The 20,285-nt window shown below is 38.7% G+C and overlaps 1 long non-coding RNA gene across 1 annotated transcript; it reads left to right on the plus strand.

The window, feature by feature from the left end:
• Positions 15,888-20,028, plus strand: LOC110392830. The gene is made up of 3 exons (XR_002434638.1): positions 15,888-16,289; positions 16,366-16,466; positions 19,433-20,028. It is a non-coding gene; the product is annotated as an uncharacterized LOC110392830 (long non-coding RNA).

Below are 20,285 nucleotides of genomic sequence, written 5' to 3' on the forward strand. Positions count from 1 at the left end.
CACCCCTGATAGGCATTGGGCAGCTTAATCCTTTGATTGTCAGAGCTTCTACCTTTCTTAACTGTTTCATATATAAATTTGAATATCTTTATTCATATAAACTTATACATTTTAAAAATTCACTCTAATCTCTGGTTTGCATCAGTGTTTTTTAACTGTGAGTTACTGTGGAAGGTGAAAAATGCTGATTTTGTCTCTGAGTTAGTAAAGTCTGCAGGATCACAATGTCAGAGTAGTCCTAGTTCTTCCACTTCATTCCCTTATGCCAGAGCATTCCAAGTACCAGTGCGAAGATCACTTACTGCACCAAAGATCAAATTTATCAGAGAAACTACCTAAGAGGAGAGTGCACTAACATCTATTAATCCACAGGGCAGTTTTAACCCTGTGAGGCAATGCAGACGATGGGGCCCAGAGCAGTGGTGCAAGAGGTACCGATGAATAATCTGCAGCTGACAATATCTACTGGTATAATTAATCCCTGGACCAAGCTGAGAGTACCAGGAATATAACCATGTTTAGGTAATGGTGTTTCAGCACAGAGCTTGTTAGAGTTTATTCATTTTTCATTCATTGTTTGCAGATGACATCAAGTCGGGAGGAAGTGTTGATCTGCCACGTGGTAGGAAGGCCCTACATAGGGATCTGGACAGGCTGGATCACTGGGCTGACGCCAATGGGCTGGAATTCAACAAGTGTTGGGTCCTGCACTTTGGGCACAATAACCCCAGGCAATGCTGCAGGTTTGGGGCAGAGTGGTTGGAAGACTGTGTAAAGGAAATGGACCTGGGGATATTGATTGACTTTCAGCTGAACATGAGTCAGCAGTGTGCCCAGGTAGCCAAGGAGGTCAATGGCATCCTGGCTTGTATCAGAAATACTGTTGCCAGTAGGAGCAGGGAAGTGATCATCTCTCTGTAGTCAGCCCTGGTGGGGCTGCATCTCGAGTACTATGTTCAGTTTTGGGCCCCTCACTACAAGACATTGAAGCCCTGGAGCATGTCCAGAGAAGAGTAACAAAGCTCCTGAGCGTTCTGGAGCACAGGCCTTATGGGGAGTGGTTGAGGGAGCTGAGATTGTTCAATCTGGAGAAGAGGAGGCTCAGAGATGAACTTCTCGCTCTCTGTAACTACCTCAAAGGACGTTGTGGTGAGGTTGGAGTCAGCCTCTTCTGCCATCTAATTAGAAATAGGGCAAGAGGGAATGGCCTCAAATTGCACCAGGGTAAATTCAGATTGAACGTTAGGAAATATTTCTTTTCCAAAAGAGTGATCAGGCACTGGAATGGGCTGCCCAGGGAGATGGTTAAGTCACCATCCCTGGAGGTGTTCAGAAAGCATTTAGATGTTGTACTGAGGTGACATGGTTAAATGGGAAACATTGGTGGTAGGTGGATGGTTGTACTAGATAATCTCAAAGGTCTTTTCCAATCTTAGTGATTCTATGATTCTATGATTTTATAAGGTTATTCACAAAAATATGCTGCTTGCTTCTCATTGCCAAGGCCATATCTGGAACAGGCTTTTCTTTTTCACATAATCATAGAATGGTTTGGATTGGAAGGACCTTTAAGGTCATCTAGTTCCAACCCCCTGCTATAGGCAGGCCCACCTTCCTCTAGACCACGTTGCTCACAGACCCATCCAGCCTGGCCTTGAATGCTTCCAGGGAGGGGGCATTCACAACCTCACTGGGCAACCTGTTCCGGTGTCTCACCACCATCGCAGTAAAGAATTTCTTCCTAATATCTAGTCTAAATCTACCCTCTTCCAGTTTAAAGCCATTTCCCCTCATCCTGTCACTACATAGCCTCATAAAAAGAAGTCCTTCCCCAGCTTTCCTTTAGGTACTGGAAGGCCACTATAAGGTCTCCTCAGAGCCTTCTCTTCTCCAGGCTGAAGAGCTCCAGCTCTCTCAGCCTGTCTTCATAGTGTAGGTGCTCCAGCCATCTGATCATTTTTAATCCATAAGAAAGGTGTTCCAAAGAATGCAGGAAGCCCAGCAGAGTTTCTGCTTTTGATTATCTAATTTATGAAAAGTTCCTCAATGGGAACCTGCAAAATTATCTGGTAACACAGACAAAAGAGATGTACAGAGTTATATTCAAAAATAAAGTCTTATCTTTTTTAAAAAGAGATAATGATATGTGGTTTAGAAACGCAAAACAAACAAAAAAACACCCTAAAACAAAAACTAACCCAAAATAAAACCTGTAGTCACTTTGAGAAAAAAAGTCACAGGAGCCTCTCTCTGTGAATTCATGCCAGCCTGAGTCTGAAGATGAGTAAAAAGAAATACTGCCCAGGCACAGCAGGCATGTCAGAAGTGACCATTAAAAAGATCTCAGATTATGAAGTGTCCTCTTACCCTTAACAGAGATGTTGAACATGGATGAACGACGTGGCTAATATTACTTGTTCTGAAAGATTCCAGATTCACTTGGTGACCTATTACTTGTTATTGGATGCCATGCAGAAAAACAGAACCAAAACACATCAGACTTGTTCATCATAGGGTTGTGCTGACAGCATTTAAAATGTGATATATTAACCTTTAAGAGTTTGTACACTGCTTTTTGCAGTAATGACCACACTGTCATTCAATAACAGACCAAAAGGCATAACAGAAATCTAGAATTACTTCTAACCAAAAAGTGCAATACTCTGGCTATTCCATAAATTGGAGGGGGAAAAAAAAAACAGTATTTTGATAAAATTCTGATTCAATGTTTATCCTATGAGCCCTTAACATTTCATTGTAATGAAGAGAAAGGAAAAACATAACATCTCAGGGAATTGCATAAAAAAATCTAGTAAAAGATTTGATGTCAAAAGGGAAAGCTTGTGAATTTATGTATGCAATTTTCTGTCTAAAAATCTATATAGACATCTTTTGTTCATTCTTGAAATACAGAAAATCTGCTTTTTACTTTCCTATCAGCTTTGCTGAAACAATTAAATACTTGCATTGTAAAATGACAAGGTACAATTAGTTTTCTCTACACAGAGAAAGCCAAAGATTTAGATCTATGGACTATCACTTACTTAGGGCTCATGTTTAAAATATGACTCTTGCATATTTTGGACAAAATTTATGTATCAATATACTATTCCCCCAAGCAGATAGAAGACCATTCCACAGGAAGAAATAGCCGGTGGTAGAAACGTCCAATAAATATCTAAGAACTGAAAAAAAATAAGAACATCTTTTATGTGTAATGCAGTACATTTTATGAGGTAAAGTTTTTGTAACATATACAGAATTATGCACTATTTGCCTCTCAGTATTAATAGAAGTTGTTCATTTCACTCCTTGCATGCCATGCTGAAAATAGTTTGCTCCCCTGGTCTGGCAGTTAAAAGGATTTTGGTATGGCAGATATTTGACTGATTCAGAAAAGCAGAGAGATAAATAGGTGTTTAACGTGCAGACAATGTAAATCACATTGGAGGCCTGAGCCAAAGACAGGCTGAAGTCTGTGGAAGCTTTCCAGTGATTTAAATGGGCCTCAGATAAGGCTTCTGGGTGTCTCCTGGCAAAGCCGCAGTTAGAACATCTCATGGTGTTTGTATTACAAGTCTCCATTTTCACTGGGTTATAATCTCAGTCATAAATATTTGCTCCGGATTCAGCCCTTGCCATTTTCTGTACACCAGCTTTATAAAGTGGTGGGGATAACTTATAAGTTATTGTCTGCACAAGTTGCATTATTTTAATGGGAGTACACATGTCTGTGTGGAGTTTATTTATTTCTCTGTGTGTGTGTTAGCATACTGAGTGCCGAATGACATCCTGACCAACCAATCCTCTTTGGATCTCTGTCATTTCTCTGCCACACAAACACTTTTTTGACTCCTGCATGCCACTTCCCCCCACTCCAACTTCCCTTTGAACTTGATACACACTAAGAGATTTCTCCCATGAAGACATCTGTATCATATATGTATCAGGAGCTACCTGTGAGTGAGGTGTTCAGGCTCCCAGTATAGACAAAGGAGACAGTCAGTCCATCAGTACAAATGGCCATTGCACCTAGACAGTGATCCACCTCAGCCTGAGACAGATATTCACCAGCCAGCAAGCTTCTCCCAAGTCTCCACAGACTGTGTTGGCTACATCTCCACTTATTATAACAGGATCTTAGAAAACTAGTTCTTATCAAACCTTAGATTTAAGTGTTTAAACTTGAACGTACTCCTACCTGTGATATTTGCACCCACTGCCAGAAAACTGTCTGGAGCCATTCACACTCATTGTAAAGAGGCACAGAAAATTGGGAAATGGTTGTACTAAGTAATTTTTTGTCTTTTCTTCTCTCCCCACATTTTCCTAAATTCTTACTACTTCTCTCTGCCTCATGGGGACCTTTCCTAGGGAGTACTGTGTATTGCTGTTGCTTCACCCTGATATTCCTTTCATAAAGCAACTACTTTGGATGAAAGGGTCCAGAAGCTGATAATCCTCCAGACTGAGGGCAATCAAACCTGAGGAAGTGAAAATTTAATCTCTGAGACCCAATGCCAAGAATGAGGACACACTATACAGCAGTACCTTGCCCTGAGGGAGCCCTCGGGCCTCAGAACGGGGGGGAGAATTGTTCTATTACTGCTGAGCAAGTTAGGCCATCTTCTTATGTTACCCCTCCAAGTTGTAAGCAACTTACTCTTGCTTCATGAGCCTCCTGGAAACTGGAGTGAACGTGCAGGAGCACTGGCTGTCTGCTGAACAGTGAATAGCTCCTCAACAGTGTGCTGTTTGTCAGGGGTGAAAGAGGGCAGTGTGCTACTAGGAAGCACTCAATGACCTCAGTGGTCCAGAACCACTTGGAAGACTTGGAAGACTGGCTTTGCAGGATGTGGTAATATGTCCACATGGAAGACTGAATTGCTCAGTATCCAGTAGCAAGTAGCAGGCTGTGTTAGTAAACGTTCTGGAGATCCTTGCCAGATATCAGTCTCAAGCTCTGGCACACTGTTCTCTGTGCTCTCACTGTCCTCACTGGCTTCTAGCCAGAGCTTATCCTGTGTGATGAGCTGCAGGGCATGGAAACCCTTCTTTGTTGGACTATCAGGATGAGCTGAAGGGGAAATGCAGTAAATTAAGCCAGGCTGTGAAACCTACAGAAGTATGGTCATAGTTGAAATAAAAGTATCGTGGACCCAGCTACTGCCTTAGTTTACTCAATCAATCGGGAATGGATGACTTCTTCAGGTAATTCTTTTTCATATTTGAAAAGCTTCATCCAACAGATTTCAGCCTCAACTCTTCTGTTTGGCCCCTGTTTTGGTGACGTTGTCTTTCTCATTCTCTTATCAGGTATCAAGAACCTTATGAATGTTTTCTTAGAAAAACCCATCAGGCTCCCTTTCTCTTTCATGTCTCACTAACTCTGTCCCTGGATGAAATCACCCTGTTCTCTCCTCTGCAGGTTCCTAGAACATACATTAGCACAACTGTATGACCTGTGCTATTGTCACTTCCTTGGTTAAATGAGGTATAGGATTAGTTTAATTGCAAGTCTTTGAGGGAACGCACCTTGGGATGTGTAAGTTCTCAAGGTTTAATGCTCTTTATAGCCATTCAGTAAGGCTTGTAATGGCTTTGGACTGACTGACAGTAATGAAACCAGTACTGCAAAAATACACGTGCAGCTTGTTGGAGAAAATGGAAATATTTCACATAAAAACATCTTAGATACCAATGACATTTAAAATACATAAAGTTAACTTTTAAAAGGCCACATTTCTGTTATGAAAAGCAGACTTAAAGTTGTGGGTTTTTTTTTGTTGTTTTTGTTTGGCTTTGTTTCTTTTGCTTTACTTGAAGGTAATGCATAACTTTCGTAATGATTCAATATACAAAATCGGGGCAGAAAGCACACTTTAAAGACAGCTCAGGATTTAATGCAATGGATGATATTTTACTCCGCATGATTAAGAAAAAACTACCCCTAGGATCTTTAGTGCTTATATAGCCATGTCTATTCTGTATCAGCAAAATATGTAATCAACTCTGACTATAGCCAGACAGTAAACATATGTTCCTCCTCCCTCAATAAGCAGTAGATCTACCCTTGTTTGTTGATTCAAACATGGTGTACACTTCAACATTATTAGCCAGTCACCCATACTTTTAAATAGAGGATAGAAATGTCTATTTTCTTGCAGAGAGAACCACAAGTATTTGCAGGGTAAAGAAGAAAGAACCTAAAGAGAAAAGGTGGCCATTATCCACCTAAGAACAGGAATTATCTGCTAGGCTTTAACTGTATAGATAGATTTAACAAAAACACACTTTGCAAGAAAGCATTGCCTTATTTTGCTCCCAGAAGCACGGGCTGCTGAAAATGACACTGTGGAGCAATAAAACCATTGATACACTTATGCTGTAACATCATTTTCTGGGGAGTCAGTTGCTTTAGGGCATGTTTCACAGCATGGCACTACAAAGCATTGGTTACTTTTGGTGATATGAGTATTACATATAAATACATTCAGCATGTAACAAACTCACAAAGATGACAGAGATGTTTGTTCTCCTTTAATATTTTTCCCTCTTCTTCCTTAGTGTTTCTTCAATGCACCGAGGTATTCAGTGCTTCTCTTATTACACTATTTGTATTCCTTTCACACAGTAGCCTTAAACACGCTGCTGCTTCATTGGTGGCTCTGCCACAGACCAGAGACCAACATTAGGATTTTCCAGGGCTGAAACATTTAATTTAATCTAACTATAGGTGACATCCTCAAAGGGAACTCTATGACCCATGTTTGATATCTGTACTCCTAGTCAATACAATGCTAAAAGCTGTAGGGGCCTTATGTCACACCAAATACTGTGAGCACCCAATCTGCCCTCTCTTCTACAGTACTTTGAGTAGTGGGGGCTTCACCCATTTGTTCTTTGAAGCAAAAAGGAAGGCTCTTTCTCACAATTTCCCTGGAAAAGAGATGAAGCTGTTAAAACTGAATGCTCAACACTGAAGAACTATCAAAGTCACAAGCTTGGTTACATTCCAGTTGCTGCACTGTTACTATTTGCCCTCTCTCCATCTCACTGAGCCTTTCAACATCATGTTTCCTGTTTGTCAGAAGGCTGAAAGAGAAGTAGCAGTCCTGAATCTGTAAAAGGTGGCCCTCAGCAGTTGCTCTCAAAAGTACTCAGTTCTGCAATGTGATTCTTCTCTGCTGGTGCAGAAGGCTCAGGAAGCAGCTCAATTTCTCAGGTGCTGTCTCAGGGAGCTCCCTAAATGGCTCATGAAGAACCTGATGTGAGGAAAGGCTGAGAGAGATTGGGACTGTTCAGCCTGGAGAAGAGAAGGCTCAGGGTGATCTTATCAGTATGTCTAAATATGTGATGGGAGGAATTAAGATGGAGACAGACACTGCTCAGCATGCCCGCTGACAGGACAAAAGGCAATGCGCACCAACTGAAACACAGGATATTCCATCTGAACATAAGAAAGCAGCTTATTTATTTATAAAATATTTATATATTTAATGTGAGGGTGGTCAAGCACTGCCATGGGTTACCTAGAGAGGTTGTGAAATCTCTATCTTTGGAGATAGTCAAAATCCAACTGGGTTTAGCCTTAAGCAATGTGCTTCGGTGACCTTACTCTTAGCAGGTAATTGGACTAAATGATCTCCTTAGAGTGAGGTAAGATGATTCCAAAGTGCTAAAATATCTGCTCTGCTTTGAATGAGTCATATCTACAGGGAAAAACAGGTTTAAGCACTTTTATTACCAAGAACCTGAATCACTACAAAAAAAAAAAAAAAAAAAAAAAAAGAGGCAAAAATTGGATTAAAGACTTAACTGCTCTCTCTACCAAAGAAAACCAACCAACCAAAAAACCACAACACTACCAAAGGCAGATGACACCCATCTGGGGAAAACCACTGCTACTGAAGATGCACATTACTTATTCTTTGGGAAACCTACAGTACAAAGTCCCTAGACCACTTCTGTGAAAAAAACAAGCAGTAAGTAAATATATTTCAGTTTTTGGCATGAAATCAAAATCAAACTGCTCTGTCTGTGACAATTGTATAAATTCTCCCGGTATGCGAAAACAGATTTGAGTGGCTGGTAATATTTGAAGAAAAAGTGAAGAACATTTAAATATCTTGCTTGAACTTGCAGTTCTCTTTAGGAAGCTCTTCAACTTATAGCTCTTTATCCTGTGCACTGAGAAAGAGCAAAGCACTTTGGGAAATTTCTGATTTACTGGGGAATGATGGCAAGTTTGTATCACAGAGGTGGAAAGAGAGGTCTGTCAGGCTGCACAAGTTAGCATCATGACCAGGGCTGGAGCTGGCAACTGGGCTGCAGGCAGTTTGTAATGGAGCAGAAGTTGCCAGCCACCTGTACTAAGTGTTTAGAATCCTTGGGTCTCAGTATTTCTGTAAATATAACTGTGCCAATTCCTCTTCTGACACTGCTGCTTCCCATATTTATTATATGTTGTTGTAGAGACTCTTTTAACAGTACTTCTGTGAAGCTTGAGAAATCCATACAGTGTCACCACAAAGGTTTCAACAGGGTAGTGCTGACTTGTTCTAGTACTAAGTTTCACCTATGAGAAAATGTTTATGATCACATTGAGGACGTTGAATCTTTCAGTTTTTCCACACAAGTCTTGCTTTTAAGTTCACAAATTACTTCCATGTTGTATCTTTCCTACAAAAGCAAGAGCAAACACTTCACTTCTAAGGAGCTTAGGATATGGCCAGGTAAGTTTTACTTTCTCCTTGCCTAGTGAAAATAATGATAAGCAAATGTCCAGCCAATGTCAATAATTGAACCTTTAGGGGAAAATTTAAAATATTATGAAAATGTTAGGTCACACAAGAATAGAATGTGTGGTTTGAATAACATTCAAATGCTCCATTGCTGTCAGAAAAGAGAGGGGAAAATGGAGAAAATGTGTAATAAACTATTTTCCTCCTAAACTGAAAGATCTGTTATACTGTTAAGCAAAACTTTGTGTGCCAGAATGATTCATTCCTTTCTACTCTTACGAGTACATTAATCATGGCAGATCCTGGATTTTTGGGGAAGCTAATTAGCAATTAGATGATGTTTCCAATATATTTTCTTCAAAGTCGCACTGGTTTTCTTCCTACATTTTCAACTCTACACATACATGTTCCAGTGTAATATGTTCTATGGTATTCAACCAGATAAGATGTAGATGACAGCCACAGCTGGTTATTAATATTGATGTTCACCTAATTAAACATCATAACCCTAAGGTACTAATTTATAACGTCTTCTGTAAAAATCTAACAGATTTGAATGTATTATCTATATGATAGAAATAAATCATCCTGACAACTCTTCCGTAGCACTTAGTCAACTGAGGAAACTCATTTTCTTAAAAATACATAGTTTCATCCCAACTAATTACCTTTATTACTTTGAATTTAGAAGGCAACCTTCCTTCTGTACTTCTGTGGTATTTCACTGTAGAAATCAGACACATTTATGGTTGATAGAAGGAAATTCTAGGACTTAGAAATTATAAATAATATCAGATCCCAGAACTGATATAGCCCTTCCTCATTAGTAAGTTGTGTCTGATATTAGATAATCGATATGTTTGCAGGAAAAAATTTCCTCTATCTTTAATTTCCGTCTCTATAATACAAGATATCAACTCCAGTGTAACTAGTCATTAATCAGACCTATCTAGATAACCTAAAATTAGGCATAATCTATTATATCCAAAAGGTAATGCAGTGCAGCTACAGAGATTGTGTTTTCACTGGGAATAGTAGATTGAGAATGTTTCAGGTTGTGATGCAACAGTGTTTATTTTTATTCAAAAGGTTGAGAATGGCGGATCGGATTCAAGCGAAACATATTTCATTCAGTCTCCATTCCCTGGTGTAACACAACAAAGTCAATAGCAATGTTCCAATCCATCTCCCTCCTCCTCTTCCTATGAATCAATTGTGTTTGTTCACTTATCACGTTCTGGATCATATTTCATTTCTATTTTGAGGCATCAGATGTGTTACAGAATAGATGCTACCTATTTGTTCTAAATTGCTTCTTGCTGCAGATTCTTATTCCTTTCCTGTGTAATTCATATCTGTACTAATCTCAGAATTTTTCAAAAACCCTGAACCAAATGCCAGTCTGTTTGGCTGAGTCTTATCCTCTAAAATACCATCTAAATACAGACAGCAGTTTTGGCCACCTTCTTTCTAGGCTCATCTATCTGACTGATAGCTAATTATATTCATTATGCACATCTCTATTTGGCCTGAAAGTTTAGAAGTGCCTCTGTAGATGTGTGACCCTAGTACTCTGTGATCATTTTCAGGTAGGCAGGCACTTAACTTTTCTTTGTTCCCTGAGAAAGCAGAAAAATTAAGCATGAGCAGGAATATAATTAGCTTTAGCTGCCAGAGATAGGAGATGGCAGCTACAGAGGTTTGACAGCAAGGACTTCTGTCCCTGCCCCAAAAAGCAGTCTGTTTTGGTGATTTTTTTTCAACCTAATGGTAATCTAATGCATTTTAATACAGTTGGCTCTGGAAGGCTGGGTCTGCCTTCTTCTAGCAGACATGACCACTATGATAGTCAGACTTCTTTTATCTGACTTGCTGACATTATGAACACATGGAAGATTCTGAGGTTGAAGATTAATGAGAATTCTAAGCTACATATCAATCAGTTGAATATTTAGTTTACAGAAATAATATTTCAGGAAATAAATATTTGTCAAGAAAAATATGTATACGACCACTGTTTTGTTCTGTATGCATGCCCTTTACCAGTATATAAAAAAAAGTAATAATCAGATTTCTCAGGTATGATCAAACACAAAAAAATAATTGTTTTTTTTTAGTGAAAAGGTTTTTTTCCTATTTCAAGACAGACTGAAATAAACAGTTTTTTTTTATTAAAGAAAAATGCTTTCTCTCACATAGTAGTTCCTCCACACGTACACTTTTCTGAGAATGAACATATTTCAGTAATGTCATTTTCAATCTGAAAATTCAATACAGAACCAGTTCAACTTATAGACCTATGAGTCAGATCACGTGCTAACTAGAATAAAACAAAGTTGAATAACAGGTTTGGACATTATGATGCTGAGCATTACAGTCATAGTATCATAGAAGCGCTTAAGTTGCAGGAGACTTATAGATCATCGAGCTCCAACACCCCTGCCATGGGCAGGGCTGCTGCCCCCTGGGTTGGGCTGCCCCGGGGCCCCATCCAACCTGGCCTTGAATACATCCAAGACATCTCTATCTTAAAAGTGCCTGAAAGGACTCCAGAATTGAATGATTTTAGCACATCTTGTTTTTCATTATTATACTTCAGTATATTCAAGGACCTTGAAGGTCCAAAGAAACTGGAAGATGGGATACAGTGTTTAATTCTTTTTAGTAAGAAACATGTGGATACTCACAGAGATTTAGAGGCACCTCGCTCTCAGTGATATTTGTACCTTTGATGAAGAAAGTCCTCTAGCTTATTTCAGAACTGCTTTCATAGAGAAGGAACCTGTATTTCCCTTTGAGATGCAGACCCAGGAGGAAATATTATGTCCTGTATATTTGCCAGTATTTATGTATTTTGTACATTATATTACCAAATAAAATGGTCCAGGCACTGGAATCCAGCCTGCCCTCCTGCAGAGGTATTTTCCTCAGCAAGAGTTCTTCTAGTGTTTCTGCAAAATGACAGCCAGTGTTTGTCCTCCTGCTCCTCCACCCAAAGCACACCCACAGAGTGGCACACAGACACAGCTGCACACCTAAGGACTGCCTCCAACCTCGGCGGTTAGGGCAGCTTTGAAAGGGACTGATGAGGTGCTTGATCTGAATGCCCTCAGCAGTGGCAGGTTACGCAAAGGCACTCTTTATGTAACCATTCTGTTATTGTATTGTTCTTCCTTAGACTTCCCCAGACATAGGGAATGTACATTTCCTGAAAGCATTTTGGACACTGAACTTTAATATATTCAGGATTAATGTTTGGGATTTAGAGAGTTAGTTCTCAGTTTAGGGCAATAATTGTATTTTGGATGTAGCCTGTTGAGACTTTTCTACACACAGTATCTTGAACTGAAAGGAAGCCTAACACTGCTTAAGGCTTCTGAGAGGATTGCTGTCAAGTCACAGAGAACAGATAGCAAAAACATTTTTACACCACTAAGACCTCTTTGCTTTATGAACAACACATTTTCAGTAGGTGAGTGCTGAAAATGATAGGGACATGGTATTGATAGCTTAGAAAATGAATCCAAAGCACTGACCAGCTAAACAATAAACACCTGGTATCTTGAGTCCGGAATTCATTCTCCCTGTCAAAGTGTCAAGCAGCTCCCTACACAAAAAAATGGGGATTACAGCCTATTCTCTTCTCTGTCAGTGTATGGGAGGAGGAGGCTTTTGCAAAGACATTTTTAGTAAGCCCACCAGGACAGAATTACAATTATCCATTGTGGGCAGATCAAATGAGAAAATCATCACTGATGCTGCTTTTCTCTGCGATGGCACTTTGGGATATAGATGGTGATTCCAAATGCAGAGCTCTGACTGACTGAGTTCAGTTACTACTTCCACACTTTTCCTTGATTGTGTTGGGCATTAAAATATGCTCAGTAACTATTTTAACAGCTGATTTTCAGGAGAAGACAAAAAAGGATCAGGAGTGAAAGATAGAAATTTTTGTCTCAGTGTCGAAAGCCAGAGCATCATATATAAGTTTCAAATAAAGTAGAAAACTCGTCTAAAATCTGGTAACAGTTCTATTTATCCCTTATCAGACGCTTTCTTTTTCTACATGTGAGGCAAATAGGCAAATCTATGATTTAAAAATACAAAGACAGACTGGGATGCTGCTGTTAGTAGGGAGAGAGGTTAATGTGACGAAGAGGCTGAGGGACTATTCAGTATGGAAGAGAAAGAGGAGAGGAGAAAGGAGAGAAGAGAAGGGGAGAGGAAAGGCAGATTTTCTGCTAGTAATAAAACAGTTAAGCTAGGAAATTCTGATTATTGTACTAACCTACAAGCTAGTGTGTTGATTCTTGATGCAGAAACTCTCTTTCTCTACATATGACATGGCTCCCTTCATAAAAGTGTATTGATCTAAACTCAGGCCAGTCTTTGTCCTTTGCCACAGTCTGTGTAGTAAGTAAAACTGAAGGTAATGGCTTTATTCCCCTGGGGTAATCTTTACTTCCTATGCAGTTTCATATCTTCTAAGAATTTGCTCAGATGCTTTTAATTAAGGCCTGCTGCATATCAGAAACAGCTGCAACATTGTCTTTCATGGTTTAACCTTTACAACTACTGCAGTCACATAAAATGTTGTCGGCCTATGCTGACCCCAGTTTTCAGCAAAACAACGAGCATAATGCACTAGCTCATATTCCAAAGAGTTTTGTAAAGCTTCGGGTCCCTTACCATAAATCTGTACCCCAGCTCCATTTGTAATTCTGTGCCAGGTCAACTTGTTGCTATCTTGAGTAGTGGCTGTATAAAATGGGTCAAGTAGTTAATATTCTAATGAATCCACTGCAAATAAATCAGCCCTATAGCAAACCTCTGCTCCATTTGCCAGTAGGAAACAAAAAATAACCAAGCTAGAAAGATTTTCACTTAAACAGATCTCAGAAAATCCCTTCTTGTTAGGATTGCAGTAGTAATTTCAACACAAGATGGGGTGAGAACTTCCTTTTGAAACAGGTCAATGCCAAATAGAAAATTATGTGAAGACATAATAATCTTCAGAAATTTACAGGAATTCATATTATCATTTGTAAGGATGGTATAAGCAGTTCAATAGCCACAATAATTTACATCAGTGCAATTCAGTTTGTTCTGCTGTATCTTTTCAGGTGTCCTCTCTTACCCTGCAAAAAATCTGAGGAAAATCATGATACTTCCTCTGTCACTGAACAGTGAAAATAGACAGACAGATTTAATGACAGAGATGACATTTTATGGTAATGATGCTCTGATCGAGTGCTTTTCTTCCTAAGCATCTATAATCAAGCATCTAATCTTTAAAAATATATATGAGTAGAACCTGTCACTCAGTAAGCAGTAGCTCCAAAAGCCTATGCTTTTTTTTTTTTTTTTTTGTAGAGCTGAGATATTCATATCGCTCTTCCAGTTTATATGTAGGGTACAGTGAAAGTAATCTCCAGAAGATGTCTAGTAGCTTTTAATTGTTCGAGATAGATAGAAGGAACATTGAGGAGCTTTTCATAGTACTAGAAATCTTCACTACCAGAAGGGAATCTACAACCATGAAAAAGAAAGTTCAGAAAAGGTCTAAGAAGAGGTACTACAGATTACTGTTTAGCCAGAGAGGGTATCTTCTGAGGTCTGAAGAAAGAAAATCTCCAAGCAACGCTCTATGAAGTAGTTGGTTGACACCTGCAAAATTAACCTCTGTGGGCTGGCATCCAAACTCTGTCCTATCCAGTGATTCCTCATCCACCTTTTAACTGTGTGGAGACAAATAAAAAAGATTGGACTACTATAAACACTAAATAGTAAAATGAGGTGACATCTCATTAGGAAACCTCAAGTCAACTGTGTAAATACAAATAATCAGTATTTAAATCATGGCGAAGCACTGTAGGCATCTATATGCAAATTGTCAGAGGATCTTCCAGCCCAGAATATTCTAGTAATCCAATTACACGAAACTGATTGCCAATCCAGCTCAAGAATGTCAGGATTACTGCTTCATTAAATCTAATGGCTCCCTGAGGAAGGAAATGAGATAGGTTAACAACTCTTACATTTTGGTAGTCCAATAAAAAAAAATGTGGCGACATTAGCCTTCCATCATCAAAAATGATCAAAAATAATTAGAAATGAAGAAAATGTGTACTGTTCAGCACAGAAGTTCAGGGAGAAACATCAAGGAATTAAAATGTGGATCTCACTTAGAAAATAATCTGTGTTCCAAAAGGTTCCTTGGCACAGCAACTTAACAGGTGTGCTGTAAATAGTTGAGTATATTTGCTCCTATTACAACTGAGAAAGCACATTTTTTTCTCATTACAAGGAATGCAAGAAATCACTTCTGAGTGAGTGAAGAGCAAAAAGTGTGGATTTTTTTTTGTCTGTGATTATATTTTTAGCACATATTGTGAATGATAGATTCCCATTTCAGTGGAAGCCCAGAAAGTAATTAGAGACAAGATGTATTATAATTACAGCTCAGCATGAAAGTACCATGGCAGTGCACATAGAAGTTGACATGGTACCATGTACATGATAGATAACTTGTCTGACATTATTAAGACATGGGCTACTTCAGTTTTGTACCTGTGCAGCTCCACTGAAACCAGTGGACTTTGGTCCAATAAAATGCACAGGAAGAAACTATGAGAGGCACCAAAATGCACATTTAGCATAACGTGGTCTTTAAAGTTTCCTTGTAAATAGCTGGAAATGTCTGGCCTTGAACAAGTCAGACAATAAGTAATCATCTTAGCAATGTGACATAAAAACCTTGTTCTGTGCTAAATAGATAAATTAATTAACAAATAAATAAAGTTTTCTTGCTCTTCTATCCCTCTTTCCCTATATGGAAAGAGCGCATTCCAGTTGCCAAAGCTGTCTGTCATTTTTCCCATAACACACTTTCATCTCTCCAGCACTATAGGTTTTCTCCTTAATGTTCCATATTCCTTCTTCATATCCTCAAGTGGACGTACAGGTGGTAGAATTGCCTCTGATTACGCCAAATGTAGACTGGATCATGCATGGAAGCATCGCTGACAGTCATTCACCATGAATTCTCCCCTGATCTCAAGCATAGAGTTCAATATAAATTTTTGGTAAGTCATTTCCTCCCTTTGGACCTCTTTTTTGCTCTGAAGGAGCCATTCTCTATGATCACATGTACAGGAAATGGAGTGTTCAGTGCTACAGCAGTGACAGAAATAATTCTAAAGCACAGGTGACCTGAAACATTAAATAGTGGGCAGATGCAGGCAAATTGCCTCAGTAAGCACTGTGATTGTCTATGATCCTTTCCACCTGCTAATGAATATGCATGTGGAAAATCAGAAACTCATTTTTTTTTTAACTATGTTGAGCTTGCTTTCATAATGAATAAATCAGGATGATAAAATGTGAAGTCACCCATATTTAAGATTTAACAAAAAAAGGACAGTTAGAATCTGCCCAGGAATAAATATAGGCTGAGAATCAGAATGTTCCTGAATGTCAGAGCAATGAGATCTACAATATCCAGTAATCATTAAGGTCTGGGGAAGGAGAAAAGGTAGTTCTGAGGTAAGTTTACAAAAGGGATACAGTTGTCTGCAGTCATAATTTCCAGAATGCTGATGATTCTGATGCTTCCTTTTAGTCCCACAGGCTACTTTGGCAGATTGTAGAAGAACTGTATGTAATTAGCACCAAAAAGAAATTAATCTGAGAAGACAAAAGCTATCATCAAAAGATAACATGGTAAGAAGAACAACAAGGCTGTTAATAAAACTTTAATGGGACCTGGCAGAATAGAACTGCCACAGCTGTAAGTTTTGGCATAAAGTTGAGCATTATTAGAAGAGCAGAGTCAAACTATTCAAACTAAGTTTGTTTCCCTTCTAAGATTTCCTAGCGTGAGGATCATACATAGGTGAGATACTTAATAAATACAACGTTGGTATATGTTTCCAGATTCCATGTAACTCTGGAGAAAGCTAAAGCAAATTCTTTGATGTTTAAATGCTGAGTCTTTCTTAACAACAACTCTTCTACCACAGATTGCATGTACAGTTCCAGCTCTGGCATTGCTCACCTAGTTGCAATATAAACCTAGTTAGATTTTCAAACTAAATACTTAGTTGTGGCACTGGTGGAATTACATTCAAAGCAGTTTTCAAACCAGCACAACCCAGCTAAGCTTTTCGCCAATCACAATCTGCTTGCTATATAATCTGTACATATGAATAGCTAAGTGCATGGATTTACTTGTTATCATGACTGGGTTGAAACAATAGGTGAAATGCAGACATATCAGTGCCCTGATTTCAGTATCTCATTTTATTTAAATATTTTATAATTGATACTTTTAACATTATTTTACGTATCGATATTAATATCCCTGAATATAATGAAGACACATAAAACAAGGTGGCAACAGTTTTAGGTCCTTCTTCAAATTAAGGAAAGCAAGGATTTTAACTTGCGTTTTGTTAATTGGTTACTTACTCAAAAAACTAGTCTTAGTTTTAAGCCTGTTTGAGATAAATGAGTGTTACATGGCATCGTACATTTCCCTCCAATCAGGAGACAGAGAGTCATTTTTAAGTCTGAGGAGTTAACACAGCTTTATTCTTCTCTGTTTTCTGTTAGCACTCTTGCACTGGATTTCTGGTGGGCCTTGGTTTCAGATGATATATCTGTGTAGCAGAACAGCTAAGCAAAAGATGTTGCAGCTCTATGTCTTATGGGCCCTTGTTTCAAGGCTTTTGCCAGCAGTTTCACAAGGACAAAATTCATTCTTACCAAATATAAAACTATAGGGCCAAATTTGATGCTCTATGCATCTGAGTCTTTCTATAGCCAGGATTTGAATTACCATATTGAATATTAAGTGGTTTTGCTGTGTAATTTAAGGCCAACAAAATGCATATAGTAGCTCTCGTTAAAATCAGTGAGTCACAGAAAAGATCAAAACTGACTTTTCCTTTGACTCAGGATCTCAGTGCACCCACACAACTGCAGCGGCATTGTGTAAAGATGCTTTGTTCAAAACCCATCTAACCCAAGTCTAGAAGCAAAATAGATACTACTGTACGAAATAATTCTTCAGTAGGGATGATGAACAAAGGTAATCCAAATGCATGGCCTTTGGGAAAAACTAGGCTTGATATGATAAATCAAGATCATCCCTGGAATCCCTATCTCATGGTGCATTATTTCATGTGAGTTACTTCTAGAATATTTTAGCCACTGAGTTGATTTGCAGATGACCTGCAAGTAGTATTTATGAGCATAAAAACTGTGGAGAACACTCAGGATGCCTGTTTTCCAGCCCTGTAACCTCTACTACCTACCTTAACTGGGCATTTGCCTACGAATATTGAAGGTATTTGGGTGAGCCTGACCCTCAGGAGAATGCTCTGGTCATGTAGTTTCATATCTTACATTAAAAACCTCACTACATTTCAGGTTTAAACTGACCTACATTATCCCCACATCTTCACCCTTCCTGAAGTTAAAACTTTCCTGGGTTTAAGGCAGTAGTTACTGACCTGGCAGGGAGAAAAAGCACTCTGATGGGAATAATTTTATTTTAGCATGCAAATGACTGCAAAATAAAAATGGCAAAGTGCTTGGAACAGCTGCTGGGACTCCTAATTTCCCTTTGAGCCCCAAACAAAGGGACTAGCTACTCTACTGTGACACCCCATTGGTGTCTTGTTGCTTGCCTGGCCTCGTTGCTGTCAGGTTTCACCAACATTGTTTTACTGGAGAGGAGAGCTGGGGAGAGCTTGTGCTTAGGTTAAGCTCAGGAGGTTTAAGCCACCTTCTGAGTGACGGATGATGCTTCTTCACTGTTCTGAGGAGATGCCCCAGTCAGTTTGACAGAGAGATTCCCCATTCTGGCCTAGCATTCTGTTCTGTGATGCCTGAACTGAAAAGTCAGCATCACTATTTTCATTTAATGGGTCTCTTCAGAACAGGTTGAGCAGGCTAGATCAGCAATTTGTCCTGTGAAGTCTTCGTGGAGGAGACTCCCAATTTAAATGCCCTTATAATTCCCAAAAGAGACATGATGCCGAAAATAGCTAAAGGAGAAAAGGAGATCCTGAAAGCAGGAATTTCAGCCTTCAGGTAGATGGAGAAAACCACTTGGTGCAAGAAACGTAGGATGCTTAACAGGAGAAACTGAGATTCTTCACTGGATCTCCAGGAACATGAGTTTTGTTGAGAGAGGTTTTAAACTAGGTGTCTAAATAAGGCAGGCTTCTTAATCTAAGTTTGTATCTTTGCAAAATATTAAGTGTAAATGAACATATGGTAGGTCTATTTTTAATATTTAAGCCTGCACAGGTTTTCTGCTACTGAACCATAATTAATTAAAGTAGTTTGCAGTTCACCTTTAAATAACATGACTTTTATATGTATATATATATATATATATTTTAGCAAAAAATCACTTCAGCCTTGAAAACAAACAAACAAACAAAAAAACACCTAATATCTTTTGAAAGCTTAGGCACAGAGAAATAAGTCTTCACGTGTTTGTTTGATGTTCTAACCATTGTTCAGAGAAAGCCCTTCAGACTGGTGAATCACTGGTTAATTTTTATTATCGGGAAAAGAGGAAGAAATTTTCAACATCAATATTTAAAATGAAACTATTGACCTGAACACCTGTTCAGCTTTTTAAATTCTTTTTTTTTTTTAAATTTTCTTTCAAGGATACTGATTTTCTGTGCGTGGCAGGAGTTGGAACAGATGCAGTGAAGCAGAAGCTAGAAGAATCTGTTTGCTCTGATTGCTGGCCAGAGGGCAACGTGGGGTACATGGGAAAGCTGAGGGCAAAGGAACAGCTCTTTCAGACTGATCAAAGTCTGCAACCATAGAAGTTTTTCTTCCTGCTTGTTTGTTTGTTTCCTTTTTTCTAAAGAGCAGAACCTAGCAACTTGTTTTCAAACTTACAGGTGTTTACAGTAGACCAGTGAGAGATTAGGTTTATTTTAAACACATGCATATTTTGTAGGTAGAATAAAACTGTGCATGTGCAAATAAAATAAATGATGTCATAACAAGGTGCATAATTTACATGCAGGCATAAAGAATGAAACTCTATTAAGTATTGTATTAAACAGCCTAATGGAAGTTTGCATGTATAATTACTTTAATTTACATTTTTATAATCACTCATTCTTTAGAATGGTTCAGATCCTGGTTTCTATCTCAGCATCCCAAAGTGCTTTGCAAACATTTTGTGAATTAAAGCCTGTAACAACACTGTAAGGTAGAAAAGCTGAAAGAAAAGGAACAATTTTGCAAGCTCTCATGAATTTTTCATGACTTGCTTTACTCTGTATTTTTCTTCAAAATTCTTAGTAGATTCCTATGAATCCTTTTACTTTGTGATGAAATCAGTGAGAAGCCCTCTAATCCTAACAATGCACAGATTAGAGTCTTCAAATATACTTGTGCAACTGTAATGAGGATGCACTGCAAATTTGGGATTGTGAAATTATCTGGATTGAAAACAGTTCTGATATCTATCCCTTCCCCAAAGTATTGTCATGATACAGATTG

This window comes from Numida meleagris, chromosome 1, assembly GCF_002078875.1.
Source record: "Numida meleagris isolate 19003 breed g44 Domestic line chromosome 1, NumMel1.0, whole genome shotgun sequence".
NCBI classification, from domain to species: Eukaryota; Metazoa; Chordata; class Aves; order Galliformes; family Numididae; genus Numida; species Numida meleagris.